Source organism: Heptranchias perlo, chromosome 39 (genome assembly GCF_035084215.1).
Source record: "Heptranchias perlo isolate sHepPer1 chromosome 39, sHepPer1.hap1, whole genome shotgun sequence".
NCBI lineage: Eukaryota > Metazoa > Chordata > Chondrichthyes > Hexanchiformes > Hexanchidae > Heptranchias > Heptranchias perlo.
This window is the reverse complement of record NC_090363.1, coordinates 6,908,842-6,930,299: the sequence shown is the minus strand read 5'-3', so window position 1 is coordinate 6,930,299 and position 21,458 is coordinate 6,908,842. Positions and strand designations below refer to the sequence as shown.

Below are 21,458 nucleotides of genomic sequence, written 5' to 3'. Positions count from 1 at the left end.
GAAATCTGGAACTCTCTCCCCCTGGGGCTGGGGGGGGGCCAAATGATAATTTCAAAACTGAGATTGATAGCTTTTTGTTAGGCGAGGGATATGGAACCAAGGCGAGTAAATGGAGTTAAGCCATGATCTAATTGAATGGCGGAACAGGCTCGAGGGGCTGAACGGCCTCCTCCTGTTCCTACGTTGCCACCACCCCAGAACTTTTAATTTGCCTCTCCTCGGTGACTAAAACAATAGAGTTATCTGGTTGCTGTTTGTGGGATCCTGCTGTGCGCACATTGGCGGCTCTGCCCACAATTTCAATGGTGACCGCGCTTCGGAAAAAGAAAGCAGTACTTCATCGTCTGTAAAGCGTTTCGGGAGGCCCTGAGGTCGTTAACTCTGCCGGGGCCAGCGTCCGACCGCACAAAAACCTACGCTTAGGCCGGGAATTTACCGGGAGGCTGCTCTCGCTCCATCGCCACGGTTTCGCAGCCTGCTCTGAGGGAGATGCCTCCCTTTCCCCCTTTGAGACGCAAGAGGGTGGGCAATTTTAACCTAACCCGCCCCTCGGGAAACTGACACGATCGGGCGCAACGCTGGCGTTACACCCCAACCCCCACCCGATCTCACCCTTCCGTTGAACAAATGCACGGGAATGGGGGTTGGGGTCCTGGAGCTGGTGGACTCCCGGCTAATCGTTTTCACAGACTGATACAGCACAGGAGGGGGCCATTCTGCCCATCGTGCCTGTGCCGGCTCTTTGAAAGAGCTATCCAATTAATCCCACTCCCCCTGCTCTTTACCAATTGCCCTGTAAATTTTTTCCCCTTCAAGTGTTTATCCAATTCCCTTTTGAAAGTTACTATTGAATCTGCTTCCGCCGCCCTTTCAGGCAGCGCGTTCCAGATCATCACAACTCGCTGCGTTAAAAAAAAACATTCTCCTCATCTCCCCACTCTGGTTCTTTTACCTTAAATCTGCGTCCTCTGGTTACCGACCCTTCTGCCAGTGGAAACAGCTTCTTCTTATTTACTCTATCAAAACTCCTCGGGGGTGATTTTAACCCCCAAGAACGGGTGGGTTGGGGGCGGGCGGGAGTTGAAAAGAATTGTTTTACATCCGGGTTTAACTTGGGTGCGTAAAAGTACAGGCTTCCCACTGGGAATGCCAAGTCCGAAAATTTTGCGGTCGCGACCCAAAAAAAAACCCCAACTATTTTCAACTCCCGCCCGCCCCCAGCCCACCCGTTCTTGGGGGTGTAAAATCACCCCCCTCTCATGATTTTGAACGCCCCTTTAACCGTCTCTGCTCTAAGGAGAACAACCCCAGCTTCTCCAGTCTCTCATTTTGGTCTGAGATTTTTTTTGGCCAGCGACAACTTGCAGAGCCCACCCATCGGCCTGAAGACTCTCGGCGTTTGAATCAATACAGGAAAGATTCTCTGACCCTCCGAGAGGCTCAGGGAAATCTAAAATGAGGCAATCTTCCAGATCGGCTCCTAACTGACGCGAGCATCTCTCGGAGTTAGGACTTCCCTCTCGATCTGGCGCCGAGGATCAATCGAAAGACTGAGCTCGGCTGAGGTTCGCGACTGTCTTGTTACTGAGACGAGTGCGAGCCACAATTAAAATCAAAACAGGTAAAATTACGCTGACCGCGCTTTGGTCAGAAAGCACTGCGTGAATCGACAGGGTCGTTTATTACAGCACCCAGTCTTAGGAGTGAGTCCAAACTGAATCAGAATTTCTCCCAGAGCGATTCGAGTGAGAGTGAATGAAAGATAGAAATTAAAAAATTAAATTAAATTAAATCGCACCTTTCACTACCTCAGGATGTCCCACAGTACTTTCTGAAGTGTGGTCACTGTTGTAATGCAGCCAATTTGTACACAGCAAGATCCCACAAACAGCAATGTGATAACCATCAGATAATCTGTTATTTAGCGATGTTGGTTGAGGGGTCAATATTGGCCCCAGGACTCCCCGGGCTCTCCTTCAAAACAGGGGCTCGTCCGAAAGACGGCTCCTCCGACAGCCCTCGCTGGGGGCGTCAGCCTGGATTTTGTGCTCGGGTCTCTGGGGGTGGGCTCACACGACCTTCTGGGCCAGAGGCGAGGGGTGCTGCCCACCGAACCGCAGCAAACACTTTTCCCGCTCATATTCTCGATCACCCTGGCTCTTCCGAGAGTGCAGTTGCGTGGAGGGCTTCCAGTAAACTGGCTGAGGTGCCATTCTCCAGGCGTCAAGCCAGACTGTGGTTATCAGCAGGCTGCTCAACCGTGAGAGGCAGCACCACAGCAGTGCTGAACCTCGTTCTCACCACGCTGAGATATCGATATCTCTGGAGATCTGATTGTCTGCCCGTGTTCTGCTGCTTAAGAGCCCTTGTTTGATCCTTGAACAAGAATTCGATAGGGTGGATCGAGAGAAACTATTTCCTCTGGTGTGGGGGAGAGTCCAGAACAAGGGGGGGCATAACCTTAAAATTAGAGCCGGGCCGTTCAGGGGTGATGTCGGGAAGCGTTTCTTCGCACAAAGGGGAGTGGGAAATCTGGAACTCTCTCATAGAGTCATAGAGTTATACAGCACGGATAGAGGCCCTTCGGCCCATCGTGTCCGCGCCGGCCATCAGCCCTGTCTACTCTAATCCCATATTCCAGCATTTGGTCCGTAGCCTTGTATGCTGTGGCATTTCAAGTGCTCATCCAAATGCTTCTTGAATGTTGTGAGGGTTCCTGCCTCCACAACCCTTTCAGGCAGTGAGTTCCAGACTCCAACCACCCTCTGGGTGAAAAAGTTCTTTCTCAAATCCCCTCTAAACCTCCCGCCTTTTACCTTGAATCTATGTCCCCTTGTTATAGAACCCTCAACGAAGGGAAAAAGCTCCTTAGTATCCATCCTATCTGTGCCCCTCATAATTTTGTACACCTCAATCATGTCCCCCCTCAGCCTCCTCTGCTCCAAGGAAAACAAACCCAATCTTCCCAGTCTCTCTTCATAGCTGAAGCGCTCCAGCCCTGGTAACATCCTGGTGAATCTCCTCTGCACCCTCTCCAAAGCGATCACATCCTTCCTGTAGTGTGGCGACCAGAACTGCACACAGTACTCCAGCTGTGGCCTCACCAGTGTTTTATACAGCTCCATCATAACCTCCTTGCTCTTATATTCTATGCCTCGGCTAATAAAGGCAAGTATCCCATATGCCTTCTTTACCACCTTATCTACCTGTTCCGCCGCCTTCAGGGATCTGTGAACTTGCACACCAAGATCCCTCTGACCCTCTGTCTTGCCTAGGGTCCTCCCATTCATTGTGTATTCCCTTGCCTCTCCCCCAAAAATCGGTCGAGGCTGGGGGTCAGAAATTTCAAAACTGAGATTGATAGGTTTTTTTTAGGCGAGGGTCTTAAGGGTTACTGAACCAAGGCGGGTAGATGGAGTTAAGATACAGATCAGCCATGATCTGATTGATTGGTAGAACAGGCTCGAGGGGCTGAATGGCCTCCTCCTGTTTTCTATGTTCCTTGTTCTACAATAACAACAATTTGCATTTATATAGCGCCTTTAACGTAGTAAAACGTCCCAAGGCGCTTCACAGGAGCGTATTCAAGCAGATTCCGACACCAAGCCACATTAGGGGATAATAGGACAGGTAAGAGGTAGGTCGTAAGGAGCATCTTAAAGGAGGAGAGAGAGAAGGAGAGGCGGAGAGGTTTAGGGAGGGAATTCCAGAGCTTAGGGCCCAGGCAGCTGAAGGCACGGCCGCCAATGGTGGAGCGATTGAAATCGGGGATGCGCGAGAGGCCAGAATTGGAGGAGCGCAGAGATCTCGGAGGGTTGTAGGGCTGGAGGAGGTCACGGAGGTAGGGAGGGGGCGAGGCCTGTTGAAGGAGCGAGGGCGTTGCCGTTCGCAGGCATGTCGACGGGGTTCGGTCTGCGCCTGGAATAACCAGGCCGTGCGTTATCCACTTACTACTGCACATCCCCGGAGAGTTGAGAGCAGATTTATTGGCACAAGGCTCAATTCGAACAATTCAATCCCAATCAGTCTCAGGTCGGCCTTGCATAGTGATGAATCAGCGCCCACCATAAGTGCAATCTCGGCAACCGAGATGGGCTTTGAATTGATTCCACCCTCCACCCATGGGATGTGTTGCGTTGCTATGGACAGGCTCGTCAGGTCTAATCTGGAATTGATTAGCACTGGAAATTAACCCATTCAGCGATCTCAGGTACAATCTCGGCCCTGAATTCCAGGCTTCTCAAATCTGCTACTTGACGCTTTCAATTACTATTCTTTTTTTTTTGTGTGGGAAGATTTTGATGGGAAAAGGGAAACTTTCACACCCCGCCTTGGTGAAAGGGGAACGGGGGCCGGGGGGCCCGGTGCTCGGAGGGACCAAGCAGGCCAGGACCGAGAGAGAGAGAGAGAGAGAGAGAGCGGAGAGGCGGTGGTACGAAGGCAAACTTTGGCGTCTTTTCCTCTTCCTTCCGTCCTTAGGATTGTCCCGCCTTTCGGACGGGACGCTGAACCGAGGCCCTCGTCTGCCTCTCTTGAGTGGACGTAAAAGATCCCCTGGCCGCTATTTCGAAGAAGAGCCGGGGGGGGCGGGGGGGGAGTTCTCCTCGGCGTCCTGGGGCCAATATTTAACATCAACCTCGAGCCAACACCGCCAAAAAAAACCAGATGATCTGGTCATTATCACGTCGCTGTTTGTGGGATCTTGCTGTGCGCAAATTGGCTGCCGCGTTACCCCACGTTACAATGGTGATTACACTTCAAAAAGTACTTCATTGGCTGTAAAGCGCTTTGGGACGTCCTGAGGTCGTGAAAGGCGCGATATATAAATGCAAATCTTTCTTTCTTCTTTTCTCTGTTTCCTTCCCCCTTCCTTCTCCTCCCTCTCCCTCCGTGTTTCCTTACCTCTCTCTCTCTCTCTCCTCTCACTCTCCCCCTATCCTCCTTTCCTGGCTCCCTTTGCGTTCTTAACTTCTCTCCTTTTTTCCTTCTTGCTTTCTGAGCTTCTGCCATAACGTTCCTCTTTCTTTCCCCCTCTTTTCCCCTCCTCCCCCGAGCCGTCCTGAACCGACTTGTCTGACTCTCCTCAACCTCTTCCCACTTGCCCAGAATCTTGCAAACAGTCCTTCTGTTTTTTTTAGGCGATTTAAATAAAAGCTGGAGACCGGAGCCGAGCAGACCCTGGAGCAGAGTTTAGCAGAGCACGGGCCTGGGAGTGGAGGGGAGCACGGGCCTGGGAGTGGGGTGGGGCACGGGCCTGGGAGTGGAGGGGAGCACGGGCCTGGGAGTGGAGGGGAGCACGGGCCTGGGAGTGGGGTGGGGCACGGGCCTGGGAGTGGAGTGGAGCACGGGCCTGGGAGTGGGGTGGGGCACGGGCCTGGGAGTGGAGTGGAGCACGGGCCTGGGAGTGGGGTGGGGCACGGGCCTGGGAGTGGAGTGGAGCACGGGCCTGGGAGTGGAGTGGAGCACGGGCCTGGGAGTGGAGGGGAGCACGGGCCTGGGAGTGGAGTGGAGCACGGGCCTGGGAGTGGAGGGGAGCACGGGCCTGGGAGTGGAGGGGAGCACGGGCCTGGGAGTGGAGTGGAGCACGGGCCTGGGAGTGGAGTGGGGCACGGGCCTGGGAGTGGAGTGGGGCACGGGCCTGGGAGTGGAGCGGGGCACAGGCCTGGGAGTGGGGTGGGGCACGGGCCTGGGAGTGGAGTGGAGCACAGGCCTGGGAGTGGAGTAGAGCACAGGCCTGGGAGTGGAGTGGAGCACAGGCCTGGGAGTGGAGGGGAGCACAGGCCTGGGAGTGGAGTGGAGCACAGGCCTGGGAGTGGAGGGGAGCACGGGCCTGGGAGTGGAGCGGGGCACAGGCCTGGGAGTGGAGGGGAGCACAGGCCTGGGAGTGGAGTGGAGCACAGGCCTGGGAGTGGAGGGGAGCACGGGCCTGGGAGTGGGGTGGAGCACAGGCCTGGGAGTGGAGTGGAGCACGGGCCTGGGAGTGGGGTGGGGCACGGGCCTGGGAGTGGAGGGGAGCACGGGCCTGGGAGTGGAGTGGAGCACAGGCCTGGGAGTGGAGTGGAGCACAGGCCTGGGAGTGGAGTAGAGCACAGGCCTGGGAGTGGAGTGGAGCACAGGCCTGGGAGTGGGGTGGGGCACAGGCCTGGGAGTGGAGTGGAGCACAGGCCTGGGAGTGGAGTGGAGCACAGGCCTGGGAGTGGAGTAGAGCACAGGCCTGGGAGTGGAGTGGAGCACAGGCCTGGGAGTGGGGTGGGGCACAGGCCTGGGAGTGGAGTGGAGCACAGGCCTGGGAGTGGAGTGGAGCACAGGCCTGGGAGTGGGGTGGGGCACAGGCCTGGGAGTGGAGTGGAGCACAGGCCTGGGAGTGGAGCGGAGCACAGGCCTGGGAGTGGAGTGGAACACGGGCCTGGGAGTGGAGTGGAACACGGGCCTGGGAGTGGAGCGGAGCACAGGCCTGGGAGTGGAGTAGAGCACAGGCCTGGGAGTGGAGTGGAGCACGGGCCTGGGAGTGGAGTGGAGCACAGGCCTGGGAGTGGAGTAGAGCACAGGCCTGGGAGTGGAGTGGAGCACAGGCCTGGGAGTGGAGTGGAACACGGGCCTGGGAGTGGAGCGGAGCACAGGCCTGGGAGTGGAGTAGAGCACAGGCCTGGGAGTGGAGTGGAGCACGGGCCTGGGAGTGGAGTGGAGCACAGGCCTGGGAGGGGAGTGGAGCACAGGCCTGGGAGGGGAGTGGAGCACAGGCCTGGGAGTGGAGTGGAGCACGGGCCTGGGAGTGGAGTGGAGCACAGGCCTGGGAGGGGAGTGGAGCACAGGCCTGGGAGGGGAGTGGAGCACAGGCCTGGGAGGGGAGTGGAGCACAGGCCTGGGAGTGGAGTGGAGCACAGGCCTGGGAGTGGGGTGGAGCACAGGCCTGGGAGTGGAGTGGAGCACAGGCCTGGGAGTGGAGGGGAGCACGGGCCTGGGAGTGGAGAGGAGCACAGGCCTGGGAGTGGAGGGGAGCACGGGCCTGGGAGTGGAGTGGAGTGGAGCACAGGCCTGGGAGTGGAGTGGAGCACGGGCCTGGGAGTGGAGTGGAGCACGGGCCTGGGAGTGGAGAGGAGCACGGGCCTGGGAGTGGAGTGGAGCACAGGCCTGGGAGTGGAGCGGAGCACGGGCCTGGGAGTGGAGTGGAGCACAGGCCTGGGAGTGGAGCGGAGCACAGGCCTGGGAGTGGAGCGGAGCACGGGCCTGGGAGTGGAGTGGAGCACGGGCCTGGGAGTGGAGTGGAGCACGGGCCTGGGAGTGGAGTGGAGCACGGGCCTGGGAGTGGAGTGGAACACGGGCCTGGGAGTGGAGTGGAGCACAGGCCTGGGAGTGGAGTGGAGCACAGGCCTGGGAGTGGAGTGGAGCACAGGCCTGGGAGTGGAGGGGAGTGGAGCACAGGCCTGGGAGTGGAGTGGAGCACAGGCCTGGGAGTGGAGTGGAGCACAGGCCTGGGAGTGGAGTGGAGCACAGGCCTGGGAGTGGAGTGGAGCACAGGCCTGGGAGTGGAGTGGAGCACAGGCCTGGGAGTGGAGTAGAGCACAGGCCTGGGAGTGGAGTGGGGCACAGGCCTGGGAGTGGAGTGGGGCACAGGCCTGGGAGTGGAGTGGAGCACAGGCCTGGGAGTGGATTAGAGCACAGGCCTGGGAGTGGAGTGGAGCACAGGCCTGGGAGTGGATTAGAGCACAGGCCTGGGAGTGGAGTGGAACACAGGCCTGGGAGTGGAGCGGAGCACAGGCCTGGGAGTGGAGCGGAGCACAGGCCTGGGAGTGGAGTGGAGCACAGGCCTGGGAGTGGAGTGGAGCACAGGCCTGGGAGTGGAGTGGAGCACAGGCCTGGGAGTGGAGTAGAGCACAGGCCTGGGAGTGGAGTAGAGCACGGGCCTGGGAGTGGAGTGGAGCACAGGCCTGGGAGTGGAGTGGAGCACAGGCCTGGGAGTGGAGTGGAGCACGGGCCTGGGAGTGGAGTGGAGCACGGGCCTGGGAGTGGAGTGGAGCACAGGCCTGGGAGTGGAGTAGAGCACAGGCCTGGGAGTGGAGTGGAGCACGGGCCTGGGAGTGGAGTGGAGCACGGGCCTGGGAGTGGAGTGGAGCACAGGCCTGGGAGTGGAGTAGAGCACAGGCCTGGGAGTGGAGTGGAGCACGGGCCTGGGAGTGGAGTGGAGCACGGGCCTGGGAGTGGAGTGGAGCACGGGCCTGGGAGTGGAGTGGAGCACGGGCCTGGGAGTGGAGTGGAGCACGGGCCTGGGAGTGGAGTGGAGCACAGGCCTGGGAGTGGAGTGGAGCACGGGCCTGGGAGTGGAGTGGAGCACGGGCCTGGGAGTGGAGTGGAGCACGGGCCTGGGAGTGGAGTGGAGCACGGGCCTGGGAGTGGAGTAGAGCACAGGCCTGGGAGTGGAGTGGAGCACGGGCCTGGGAGTGGAGTGGAGCACGGGCCTGGGAGTGGAGTAGAGCACAGGCCTGGGAGTGGAGTGGAGCACAGGCCTGGGAGTGGAGTGGAGCACGGGCCTGGGAGTGGAGGGGAGTGGAGCACAGGCCTGGGAGTGGAGTGGAGCACAGGCCTGGGAGTGGAGTGGAGCACGGGCCTGGGAGTGGAGGGGAGTGGAGCACAGGCCTGGGAGTGGAGCGGAGGGTCGGGGGGCGAGGGGGGAGAGGAATGGGGCACTCACATTCGATTGGTCCTTGGTGACCTTTACATGTTACATGGAATTACACAGAATTTTACAGCACAGTGACAGGCCATTCGGCCCGACTGGTCCATACTGGTGATTATACCCCACACGAGCCTCCTCCCACCTCACTCTATCTCACCCTATCCCCATATCCTTCTATTCCTCTCTCCCTCATGTGTTTATCGAGCTTCCCTTAAATGCATCTATGCTATTCGCCTCGACTACTCCTTGTGGTGACGAGTTCCGCATTCTCACCTCTCTCTGGGTGAAGGAGTTCCTCCTGAATTCCCTATTGGATTTATGAGTGACTATCTTATATTTATGACGTCGAGTTCTGGTCTCCCCCACAAGTGGAAACATCTTCTCTCCGTCTCCCCTATCGAACCCCTTCCATAATCTTTAAAGACCTCGATCAGGTCGCCCCTCGAGAAAAGAGCCTGTTCAGCCTTTCCTGATCGGCGTAACCTCTCAGTTCTGGTATCGCCCTTGCGAATCTTATTTTTGCACCTTCTCCGGTGCCTCTGTATCCCTTTGTATGATGCAGAGACCAGAAGCGTGCACAGTCCCTCGAGTGTGGTCCGACCAAGGGATCGATACAAGTTTATTATAACGTCCCTGCTGCTTTCAGGCGTCTCTCGGAGACGGGGGGGAGAGAGGCTTAAGCAGGTCCGAAATGGTTAAAGTGGGTCTTGTTTCTTTTTCCCTTCACGCCAGCTGCTCTGGTTAGTCTTACTGGCCTCGGGTCTGTCAGCCACACATTCCCCTTTTAAGCAGTGCGCCCGACGGTGAATTTATCCGTCCCGTGAGAGAGAGAGGGGCTGGGGAAAGGCTGGGTGATACCAGAACTGAGAGGTTACGCCCCCCGACACTCAGAATGCACTGCTACCGAGTGTTATTTTTAACCTTGTGTTGTTCCTTCTACGCAGCGGCGAAGGGGAGACTTGAGGCCAAGCAAAAAAATAAATAAATAAATATAATGTGCACCGGAATTGACACCGGGGCTGAAAGGGTTAAATTACGAGGACAGGTTGCACAGACTTGGGCTCGTGTTCCTTCGAGTGCAGAAGATTGAGGGGTGATCTAATCGAGGTGTTCAAGATGATTAAAGGATTCGAGAGAAACTATTTCCTCTGGTGTGGGGGAGAGTCCAGAACAAGGGGGGGCCGTAACCTTAAAATTAGAGCCGGGCCGTTCAGCGGGGAGCGATGTCGGGAAGCGTTTCTTCGCACAAAGGGGGAGTGGGAAATCTGGAACTCTCTCCCCCCCCCCCCCCCCAAAAAAGCTGAGGCTGGGGGCCAGAAATTTCAAAATTGAGATGGGTAGATTTTTGTTTGGCGAAGGGTATTATGGGTTACGGAACCGAGGCGGGTCGGTGGAGTTAAGATGCAGATCCGCCGTGATCTGATTGAATGGCGGAACAGGCTCGATGGGCTGAATGGCCTGCTCCTGTTCCTATGTTCCAATGGAGAGGGGTCCGGGGCTGCATCTCCAAGCCCAAAGGTCCAGGAGCAGGGCCCATTCTGAAAGCCCACTAACCCCTGATCGAGACTCAACGTCAGTGCTGTCGAACCTCGACTGCATTTTCAAGGTCGGGGAGGGAGGTGGGGGGTGTCTGTTTTCCCCCATTACCGGAGCCCTCTTCCCCCTTCCCTTGGCCCCTTAAAAGTTAACGGGGCAGTTTCCTTATCCTGCACCTGGGGCTGTTGGGCACAGAGCAGATCGGAAAGTCAGCGGGCTCAGTCAGAGGGTCTGCGCTCATCCTACTCACTCCCCCCTCAACCCCCGTCAGATTTTTCTGTATCCGCTGTGCCGGGATGCTCCAGGTGCAGGAATATCTGCTCCCACATTTCATGGCTGTGTCAGCTGTGGCACACTGGCCTCTGAGTCAGAAGTCCCTCGTCCCCAGTTATTCACCTCTTGGTTCTGCCAAGAAAGAAAGCATTTGCATTTATCTAGCGCCTCGCACAACCTCAGGACGGCCCCGAAGCAATTTTACAGCCAATGAAGTGTAGTCACCGTTGTGATGTGGCGAAACGCAGCAGCCAATTTGCGCACAGCAAGATCCCACAGACAGCAACGCGAGAATGACCGGATAAATCTGTTTTCAGCGACGTCGGTTGAGGGATAAATATCGGCCCAGGACGCCGGGGTGGGGTGGGGGGAGAACTCCCCCCCCCTTGCTCTTCTTCAAAATACTGCCACGGGATCTTCGACGTCCATCTGAGAGGGGCGGACAGGGGCCTCGGTTTAACGTCTCGTCCGAAAGACGGCACCTCCGACAGTGCGGCGCTGCGCTGGGAGTGTCGGCCGAGATTTTGCGCTCAGTGAGGTTTAAAACCCACGGCCTTCTGACTCGGAGGCGAGAGTGTTCCCGGCTGAGGCACGCCAACACTGACAAGTTCCAACGAGGCGCCTCAATCCTGACCTCAGAAGGGCACGCTCCCTATTGTACAGTCGTGACTCACCGTGTCCCGTCAATAGCCCTGTGGTTTCTATGGTCACCGGGTCGGTGCTAATGGCTGCCATATTTTGGTTGGTTTCCATACTGTGGATCTCCAACCACGATGAGATATTTCTGTCTCCCCTCAAAAAAAATCATCGCAATCCGGCAAAAGCTGTCTCCTTCTAAAGTTTCTGTCATACCACCTGTGGTCAGTTCGGCCTGATGTTTCTGGTCATTCCTAAATGCTTCTCTGAAGGTCATTTCAAGGGTGCAGGGGGGGTGGGGGGCGGCGGGTGAGAGGCGAGGGGGGGACCGTGTTTGGCCAATCGAAAAATAACCGTAGTCTCGCGTCCTTCCCGCCTGCTTACCCGACTCGTTTTGTCGCTCGGGCGTTGGTCCCCGTTGCAACACATCTGGTTTTCCCTCGGGACCCGTTGGACTTTTGGGTCAACGCCCCGAAACATCTGCAAATTCACGGGGCGGGGGGGGGGCGGGGGGGCAGAGGGAAGCAGAATTCTCCTCTCTCTCTCCCTCTCTCTCTCTCCTTACATTCCCATGAATTGCAGGCATCGACACAATGGCGTAAAATCAACAAAATCGCCCATGAAATCCCAAGAATTAGCAAGACTGTTAAAAGTGTTCTCGCGGCCACTGGATGGAAAGGGACGTCTCGCTTCCTGGAGGGTCAGTGCGGCCTAGCTAAGGAGGCTTTGTCCGAATGATCTTTTATTTTCCCTGCCAGTTTCCTTTCTCCCCTCTTCCCCGTTAAAGGTGGGCAACGATTGGGTGGGGGTTTGCAAAAATTAGGACTCGATTCCATTGGGCTACGGATGGGAAAGGCCTGCCAGGGTTGCTATGCACTGGACTCCCCTCCCCCCCAACTGCGCCCCCCACACACCCCACACCCCCGCCCCCGCCCCGCCACCTCCCCTCAGCTGCTGCGGATGTTGGACGAGAAAAGTATTTGTGATGCCCCCCACAGTTGAATGGCCACTGGGGCGAGGCACCAGAGGGCAACCAGAGCCGTGCGACTGTACTCCCGACAAGCATTCTCGCGATGCGGGTGCTGTTGGCGAGGCCGCTTTTGCTGCCCGTCCCTAGTTGCCCCGAGGTGGGCCACATCCTTCTTGAAGTCCTTGACGTGAAGGAGCTCCCATGATGGTGTTAAGTAGGGAGGTCCAGGGACATTGACCCAATGACAATGAAGGGCGGACGGTATTTGTCCAGGGCGGGATGGCGTGGGACTTGGGGGGTGGTGTCTCGGAGGTGACGGTGAAGTTTGGTGGGTTGCAGTGGTGCGTCCTGCAGCCATGGTGAGTCCAGTGCGGCCGCCGATCCAGCAAACAGCTGGATGGTGTGGAGCTTCTTGAGTCGTTGGGGCTGAACCCATCCTGGCGAGTCTCCCATCACGCTCTTGATTTCAGCCTTGTAGATGGCAACGGAGCTTTGGGAGGGGGGCGGGGAGGTGGTGAGACACTCGTTGCAGCCTCTGCCCTGCTCTTGTAGCTGGCCCACTTTAGCTTCAACTCGACGGTGACCTTTGCGAGGTGTTGATGATGGGGCTACTCGCCGATGAAGATCAGGAAGAGGTGGCTGGGCCTTCTCTTGATGGAGGTGGTCATTAACTGGCACTTAATATGACGCAAATGTTACCTGCCACTCGATAGCCCAAGCCTCCAGTTGCCTGCTGTGAACTGGTACGGCCCACTCCTCTCCCTGTGACCAGGAATACTGAATCGCCTGGGTGCAGCGAATACAGGAAAATCGGGTGAGGAGGGACGTCCGGCCACAGAGGAGCCTGCCCGATTTCCTGCCCGGGCGGGCTCTTGTTAAGCATGAATGCTCCTCATTATCTGATTGTCCACCTTGCTACACCTTGGAGATCCAATCGCCTCAGGCACAGGAAATGGGACAACCTGCCTCAATGTCTCCAGGTGAGGCAACTCTACGTTGAGTTTTGGGCCCTTCCTTGTCCTCTTTTCCCGTCCAGAAACGGTGCTGGTTTGCCTTCAGAGATCTGTTGGTGACCGTGTGGAGGGAACGTGTCCCTTTGCGTTCTTACTCGACTCTGCCGGGCCGGGGGACGTGGAGGGAACCCCCAGAGGGAGGGACCAGGGCAGGCGAGTGTTGCATGGATTCAGTGTCAGCAGCTCGTCAGTTGGTATCTGTTAGCCTTGGTCCGTTTATTTATTTTAGCAGCTTGGCCACTTAATTGAGGTGGTGTGCGTAGGAACTTTACCCGGGCACGTTAATCAAGTCAGCGCTCAAGAGTCATTTCAGCCACTTGTATCTGATGGAGCAATCAGACTGACAATTGGACGCGTACGGCTCGGTGGGCGGTACTCTCACCTCTTACGGTAAGAAGGTCATGGGTTCAAATCCCGCTCCAGGGACATTGAGCACAAAATCTAGGCCGACACTCCCAGTGCAGTACCGAGAGAGTGCAGCACTGTCAGTGGTGCCGTCTAGCGGGTGAGATGTTAAACCGAGGCCCTGTCTGCCCGCTCAAGTGGACATAAAAGATCCTGTGACACTATTTTGAAGACGAGAAGGTGTCCTGGCCAATATTTATCCCTCAACTTCAGTCGTTGAGTATATTTAAGGCTGAGATGGATGGAGTTGTGGACTCTAGGGGAACCAGGGGATGTGGGGATCGGGCGGGAAAGTGGAGTTGAGGTCGGAGATCAGCCATGATCTTATTGGATGGCGGAGCAGGCTCGAGGGGCCGGACGGCCGACTCCTGCTCCTATTTCTTACGTTCTTGTGTTGACCAAAACCTAAAAACAGATTATCTGGTCATTATCGCTTTGCTCTTTGTGGGAGCTTGCTGTGCGCTTTTCCTACATCACAACAGTGACTACGCTTCAAACGTATTGCATCAGGACGTCCTGAGGTCGTGAAAGGCACTATGTAAATGCATGTTCTTCCTTGTAGATAGACTGCCACAAACGAAGGTGTCCACTTTACAGAAGCATTTCCTCCTTGTGCCGGCTGCGCTGATCATTTTCGATTTGTTTGCGATGGCATTCACTTACGCAGTTTGTGCACTCGCGGAAGTATTGACCTCCTTTACCTTGGTGCCCATGGCGGCGACCCAGGGGTAAAGTGCAGAGGTCAGCCAACCGTGCGTCGCTAAAACCGACCCCCACTTCCCCCCGAAAGATGATCTTGTTGAATGGCGGAGCAGGCTCGAGGGGCCGAATGGCCGACTCCTGCTCCATTACTGACCGCGGGAAGGAAGGGCGGAAAGACTTGCATTTATGTAGCACCTTTCACGACCTAAAGCCCTTCACGGCCAATTAAGTACTTTCTCGCTGTTGTGGTGTAGGAAACGCCAATTGCGCACAGCAAGATCCCATAGACAGCGATGAGATAGTGACCAGATAATCTGTTTTTTTTTTAAGTGATGTTGGTTGAAAGGTAAATATTACCCAGGACAGGAACTCTTATTTGAAATTCTGCGGTGGGATCTTTTACGCCCACCTGAGAGAGTGGTTTAACATCTCGTCTGAAAGACTGGAGTGGGACTCGAACTTCCGAATCAGAGGCAAGGTTGCTACTCGTCGAGCCACGACCGACTGAGGAAGAGCACTCCTGTGAATGGTGGCTGCGACGTATCTTTAAAATCAGAATTTACAAGGCGTGACCGTCTATTTTAATTCTTTGCCACGGGGCTTAAAAAGGAAGTCTCACCAAATTCCACATTAGGGCTCGAAGGAGCTAAACGCTGGCTCTCACTCTGCGAGCCGTCGCTGCGATACTTTCCAGTTGCGTATTAGACGCAGCCCGTGCGGATTTAAAGGGACGAGCGCTGGATTATAACAACAATCCCTGGGGAATTCACCTCGAGGCGTTCTCCCGATCGGCTGCCCTAATCTCGGCGGGGGATCGGGGGACGTCCGCGCAAATTGCGGTTTCCGCCGATCTCGCACCGGAGTCACGCCGGCCGGAAGGGGGGAGGGAAATTCCCGGTGTCCGGCTCATCTTCGTCCGCGGCCGGAACACGGGACCTCAGCGACTTCAGACCGTCGTAGGACGCGCCTCTTCAGACGTCGGCCTGCCCGTCCTCTCCACGGACCTGGGCTGACTTGTTGATGGTGGGATCGGCATTTTCTGTCTCGTTCCTCGTTTTCAAACCTGTTTTAATTTCGTACCTGACCCCACAGGCTTTCCACCTGCCCCCGTTTCCCACAGTTTCCCCCCCATTTCCCCAGATCTCATTTCATAGGAACATAGGAACAGGAGTAGGCCATTCAGCCCCTCGTGCCTGCTCCGCCATTTGATAAGATCATGGCTGATCTGTGATCTAGCTCCATATACCTGCCTTTGGCCCATATCCCTTAATACCTTTGGTTGCCAAAAAGCTATCTATCTCAGATTTAAATTTAGCAATTGAGCTGGTATCAATTGCCGTTTGCGGAAGAGAGTTCCAAACTTCTACCACCCTTTGTGTGTAGAAATGTTTTCTAATCTCGCTCCTGAAAGGTCTGGCTCTAATTTTTAGACTGTGCCCCCTACTCCTGGAATCCCCAAACAGCGGAAATAGTTTCTCTCTATCCACCCTATCCGTTCCCCTTAATATCTTATAAACTTCGATCAGATCACCCCTTAACCTTCGAAACTCGAGAGAATACAACCCCAATTTGTGTAATCTCTTCTCGTAACTTAACCCTTGAAGTCCGGGTATCATTCTAGTAAACCTACACTGCACTCCCTCCAAAGCCAATATGTCCTTCCGAAGGTGCGGTGCCCAGAACTGCTCACAGTACTCCAGGTGCGGTCTAACCAGGGTTTTGTATAGCTGCAGCATAACTCCTGCCCCCTTGTACTCCAGTCCTCTAGATATAAAGGCCAGCATTCCATTAGCCTTATTGATTATTTTCTGCACCTGTTCATGACACTTCAATGATCTATGTACCTGAACCTCTAAGTCCCTTTGGACATCCACTGTTTTTAACTTTTTACCATTTAGAAAGTACCCTGTTCTATCCTTTTTTGATCCAAAGTGGATGACCTCACATTTGTCTACATTGAATTCCATTTGCCACAGTTTTGCCCATTCACCTAATCTATCAATATCGCTTTGTAATTTTATGTTTTCATCCACACTGCTTACAATGCCACCAATCTTTCCTTAGCTATTCAACGAGCCTTTGGGGTCATTATAACCTAATCCGTCCAACGGGGATACTGCCCGGATTGGATTGGGTGCCTGCTTCACACTCTGTCCTGGTTTTATCTTTCCATTGGAAGTATTCTATCTGAACCAAGCCTCTATTTTCCCGCCGTGCAGTGAATATCACCTCCCTTCTCCCATTAATTCTTTTGTTTATTCGTTCACGGGATGTGGGCGTCGCTGGCGAGGCCGGCATTTATCGCCCATCCCTAATTGCCCTTGAGAAGGTGGTGGTGAGTCGCCTTCTTGAACCGCTGCAGTCCGTGTGGTAACGGTTCTCCCACAGTGCTGTTAGGAAGGGAGTTCCAGGATTTTGACCCAGCGACGATGAAGGAACGGCCGATATATTTCCAAGTCGGGATGGTGTGTGACTTGGAGGGGAACGTGCAGGTGGTGTTGTTCCCATGTGCCTGCTGCCCTTGTCCTTCTAGGTGGCGGAGGTCGCGGGTTTGGGAGGTGCTGTCGAAGAAGCCGTGGCGAGTTGCTGCAGTGCATCCTGTGGATGGTACACAATGCAGCCACGGTGCGCCGGTGGTGAAGGGAGCGAATGTTTAGGGTGGTTAATGTCTTAAAGCCTATGCCAATTACTTGACTGAGATGATCTGTCACCTCATTCGACTCAAGATTCCTCCGTATATACATCTATACACAAAACGTGTGTGGCTCAGACGGTAACACTCTTGTCTCTTGAGTCTGAAGGTCAGGGGTTCATGTCCCATAATCGAGCACGTAACCTCGGCTAACATACCAGTGTCGTACTGAGGGAGTGCCGCACTGTCGGAGGTGCCCTCTTTCGGATGAGACGTAGAACTGGATTTTGTGCTCAAGGTCTCTGGAGTGGGACTTGAACCCCGTGGCCTTCTGACGCAGAGGCGAGAGTGCGGCCCACTGAACCGTGGCTGACACCTGGAAGTCAACGAGAATGAGGTCAATGGATCGGAAAGTTGGCAGAGGTGCGTAGCGGGCCGTCGATCTGATAACCCCCTGTTTTAAGCCCTCGCCGGGAGTTAAAAATCGGCCTCCCACCCTTTCCCCCAACAAGCAGAATCTGAATCCCGTTTCTGGAGGATATTCCCGGAAAAGCACCTCTCTTTGCACCGAAGCGCGGAGGTGGACTTTCAGGATTGACGCGGTGGTACCTCACGGGCTCTGACCGCACCGCCTTTCTCGCTAGGCTCCCCGCTGGCGGTCAGGAGCAGATGGACAGCGGCAGTGCTGGTCACACAGGCCTTGAATGCCCCTACCACCGCCTAGCTGCCCTGTTATAGTGCCAATCCTGCCCAATCCTGCTTATGTGCTTCACAATGGAGACCCATTGTCTCCCCCACCACCACGTCTCCAATGCAGAGACTTACTTGGGAGTACACAGAGAACATAAGAAATAGGAGCTGGAGTAGGCCATTAGGCCCCTTCGAGCCTGCTCCGCCATTCAATAAGATCATGGCTGATCTTCAAACTCAACTCCAGTTTCCAGCCCGATCCCCGATTCCCTTAGAGTCCAAAAATCTATTGATCTCAGTCCTGAATCCACTCAGTGACTCAGCATCCACAGCCCTCTGGGGTAGAGAATTCCAAAGACTCACAACCCTCTGAGTGAAGAAATTTTTCCTCATCTCAGTCCTATCCTGAGACTATGACCCCTAGTTCTAGACTCTCCAACCAGGGCAAACAGCCTCTCAGCATCTACCCTGTCAAGCCCTCTAAGAATTTTATACATTTCAATGAGATAGAATCATAGAATCATAGAAGTTTACAACATGGAAACAGGCCCTTCGGCCCAACATGTCCATGTCGCCCAGTTTATACCACTAAGCTAGTCCCAATTGCCTGCACTTGGCCCATATCCCTCTATACCCATCTTACCCATGTAACTGTCCAAATGCTTTTTAGAAGACAAAATTGTACCCGCCTCTACTACTGCCTCTGGCAGCTCGTTCCAGACACTCACCACCCTTTGAGTGAAAAAATTGCCCCTCTGGACCCTTTTGTATCTCTCCCCTCTCACCTTAAATCTATGCCCCCTCGTTATAGACTCCCCTACCCTTGGGAAAAGATTTTGACTATCGACCTTATCTATGCCCCTCATTATTTTCTAGACTTCTATAAGATCACCCCTTAACCTCCTACTCTACAGGGAAAAAAGTCTCAGTCTATCCAACCTCTCCCTATAAGTCAAACCATCAAGTCCCAGTAGCATCCGAGTAAATCTTTTCTGCACTCTTTCTAGTTTAATAATATCCTTTCTATAATAGGGTGACCAGAATTGTTCACAGTATTCCAAGTGTGGCCTTACTAATGTCTTGTACAACTTCAACAAGACATCCCAACTCCTGTATTCAATGTATTCACCTCTCATTCTTCGAAACTCTACTCAATCTCTCCTCATAGGACAACCCTCTCATCCCAGGAATCAATCTAGTGAACCTTTGTTGCACCCCCTCTAAGGCAAGTATATCCTTCCTTAGGTAAGGAGACCAAAATTGTATACAGTACTCCAGGTGTGGTCTCACTAGAGGCCCTATATAATTGCAGCAAGACCTCCTTACTCTTATACTTGAACCCCCTTGCAATAAAGGCTAACATACCATTTGCTTTCCTAATTGCTTGCTGTACCTGCATGTTAACTTTCTGCGATTCATGTACAAGGACGCCCAAATCCCTCTGACTAAAGATGACAAACAGATAACATGAAAACGTTAAGGGAGAGATGCACATCTCTCATTCATAATAAGAACAAATAGGAGCAGGAGTGGGCCATATGGCCCCTCGAGCCTGCTCCGCCATTCAATCAGATCATGGCTGGACGCAATAGTTAAGAGCTTTAGAGCAGAGAAGGTTAAGGGGAGATTTAATAGAGGTGTTCAAAATCACATGGGGTTTTGACAGAGTACATCAGGAGAAGCTGTTTTCCACTGGCAGGAGGGTCGGTAACCAGAGGACACAGATTTAAGCTAATTGGCAAAAGAACCAGAGGGGAGATGAGGAGCAATTTTTTTCATGTGACACGTTACGATCTGGAGCGCGCTGCCTGAAAGGGCGGTGGAAGCAGATTCAATAATAACTTTCGAAATACATGAAACGGACAAATTTGCAGGGCTACGGGGGAAGAGCGGGGATTAATTAGACAGCTCTCTCTAAGAGCCGGCACAGGCACGATGGGCCGAACGGCCTCCCCCCACCCCCGTGCTGTACGATTCTGTTCATGATAATGAACAGAATCGTACAGCACGGGGGTGGGGGGAGGCCGTTCCACACAACCCTGCCACGGTAACCTCTGCAAGACATGCCAGATCATCGACACAGATACCACCATCACACGAGAGGACACCACCCACCAGGTGCATGGTTCATACTCCTGTGACTCGGCCAACGTTGTCTACCTCATACGTTGCAGGAAAGGATGCCCCAGAGCATGGTACATTGGCGAGACCATGCAGACGCTGCGACAACGGATGAACGGACACCGCGCAACAATCGCCAATCAGGAGGGTTCCCTCCCAGTCGGGGAACACTTCAGCAGTCATGGACATTCATCCACCGACCTTCGGGTAAGCGTACTCCAAGGCGGCCTTCGAGACACACGACAACGCAAAATCGTCGAGCAGAAATTGATAGCCAAGTTCCGCACCCATGAGGACGGCCTCAACCGGGATCTTGGGTTCATGTCACGCTACACGTTACCCCACCAGCGAACAAATGTTATCTGTTTTTAATATAATGGGTCATTTGCTGGCTTTCTCTGCCTTCCGGATGTTTCTGCCTCTCTCTGTTTTTTTTCCCTGTTTGTTTTTTTGTTGAATGTGTATTCGGGGGTTCTGCAGGTGACACCTCTCTGTCTGAACACGGTGATTGCCTTGGCAACGGGCAGTTGCAGGGGCAGTCTGTAAACACCATGTATTGTTCTATATGTATAAATGCGTAGGCTTCAAGGAGCTCTTGAAACATTTACCTGAGGAAGGAGAAAATCTCCGAAAGCTTGTGAATTTAAAATAAAATTGCTGGACTATAACTTGGTGTTGTAAAATTGTTTACAATTGTCAACCCCAGTCCATCACCAGCATCTCCACATCATGATAATGATGACAAGGGACTAAGTTGTGAGACTCACGTCTCACACTGCGGATCTTTCTCAAACGCCCCAGGCAACAACGCAGCCCCCCCCCCCCCCCGGCATTCTCGCACCCCGAACCCGCGTCCACCTACCCCCCCCCCCCCCCCCGAACCCGCGTCCACCTACCCCCCCCCCCCCCCCCGAACCCGCGTCCACCCCCCCCCCCCCGAACCCGCGTCCACCTACCCCCCCCCCCCCCCCGAACCCGCGTCCACCTACCCCCCCCCCCCCCCCGAACCCGCGTCCACCTACCCCCCCCCCCCCCCCCGAACCCGCGTCCACCTACCCCCCCCCCCCCGAACCCGCGTCCACCTACCCCCCCCCCCCCCCCGAACCCGCGTCCACCTACCCCCCCACCCCCCCCCGAACCCGCGTCCACCTACCCCCCCCCCCCCCCCGAACCCGCGTCCACCTACCCCCCCCCCCCCCGAACCCGCGTCCACCTACCCCCCCCCCCCGAACCCGCGTCCACCTACCCCCCCACCCCCCCCCGAACCCGCGTCCACCTACCCCCCCACCCCCCCCCGAACCCGCGTCCACCTACCCCCCCCCCCCCCCGAACCCGCGTCCACCTACCCCCCCCCCCCGAACCCGCGTCCACCTACCCCCCCCCCCCCGAACCCGCGTCCACCTACCCCCCCACCCCCCCCCGAACCCGCGTCCACCTACCCCCCCACCCCCCCCCGAACCCGCGTCCACCTACCCCCCCCCCCCCCGAACCCGCGTCCACCTACCCCCCCCCCCCCCCCCGAACCCGCGTCCACCTACCCCCCCCCCCCCGAACCCGCGTCCACCTACCCCCCCCCCCCCCCGAACCCGCGTCCACCTACCCCCCCCCCCGAACCCGCGTCCACCTACCCCCCACCCCCCCCCGAACCCGCGTCCACCTACCCCCCCACCCCCCCCCGAACCCGCGTCCACCTACCCCCCCCCCCCCCCCGAACCCGCGTCCACCTACCCCCCCCCCCCCCCCGAACCCGCGTCCACCTACCCCCCCCCCCCCCCGAACCCGCGTCCACCTACCCCCCCCCCCCGA

At 55.7% G+C, this 21,458-nt stretch overlaps 1 protein-coding gene across 3 annotated transcripts in view; it reads right to left on the bottom strand.

Moving 5' to 3' along the window:
* The window catches only part of LOC137305173 (discoidin domain-containing receptor 2-like), a 149,619-nt gene that overhangs the window by 127,892 nt on the left and 269 nt on the right, over window positions 1-21,458 (bottom strand). The gene's annotated exons all lie outside the window — the stretch shown is intronic.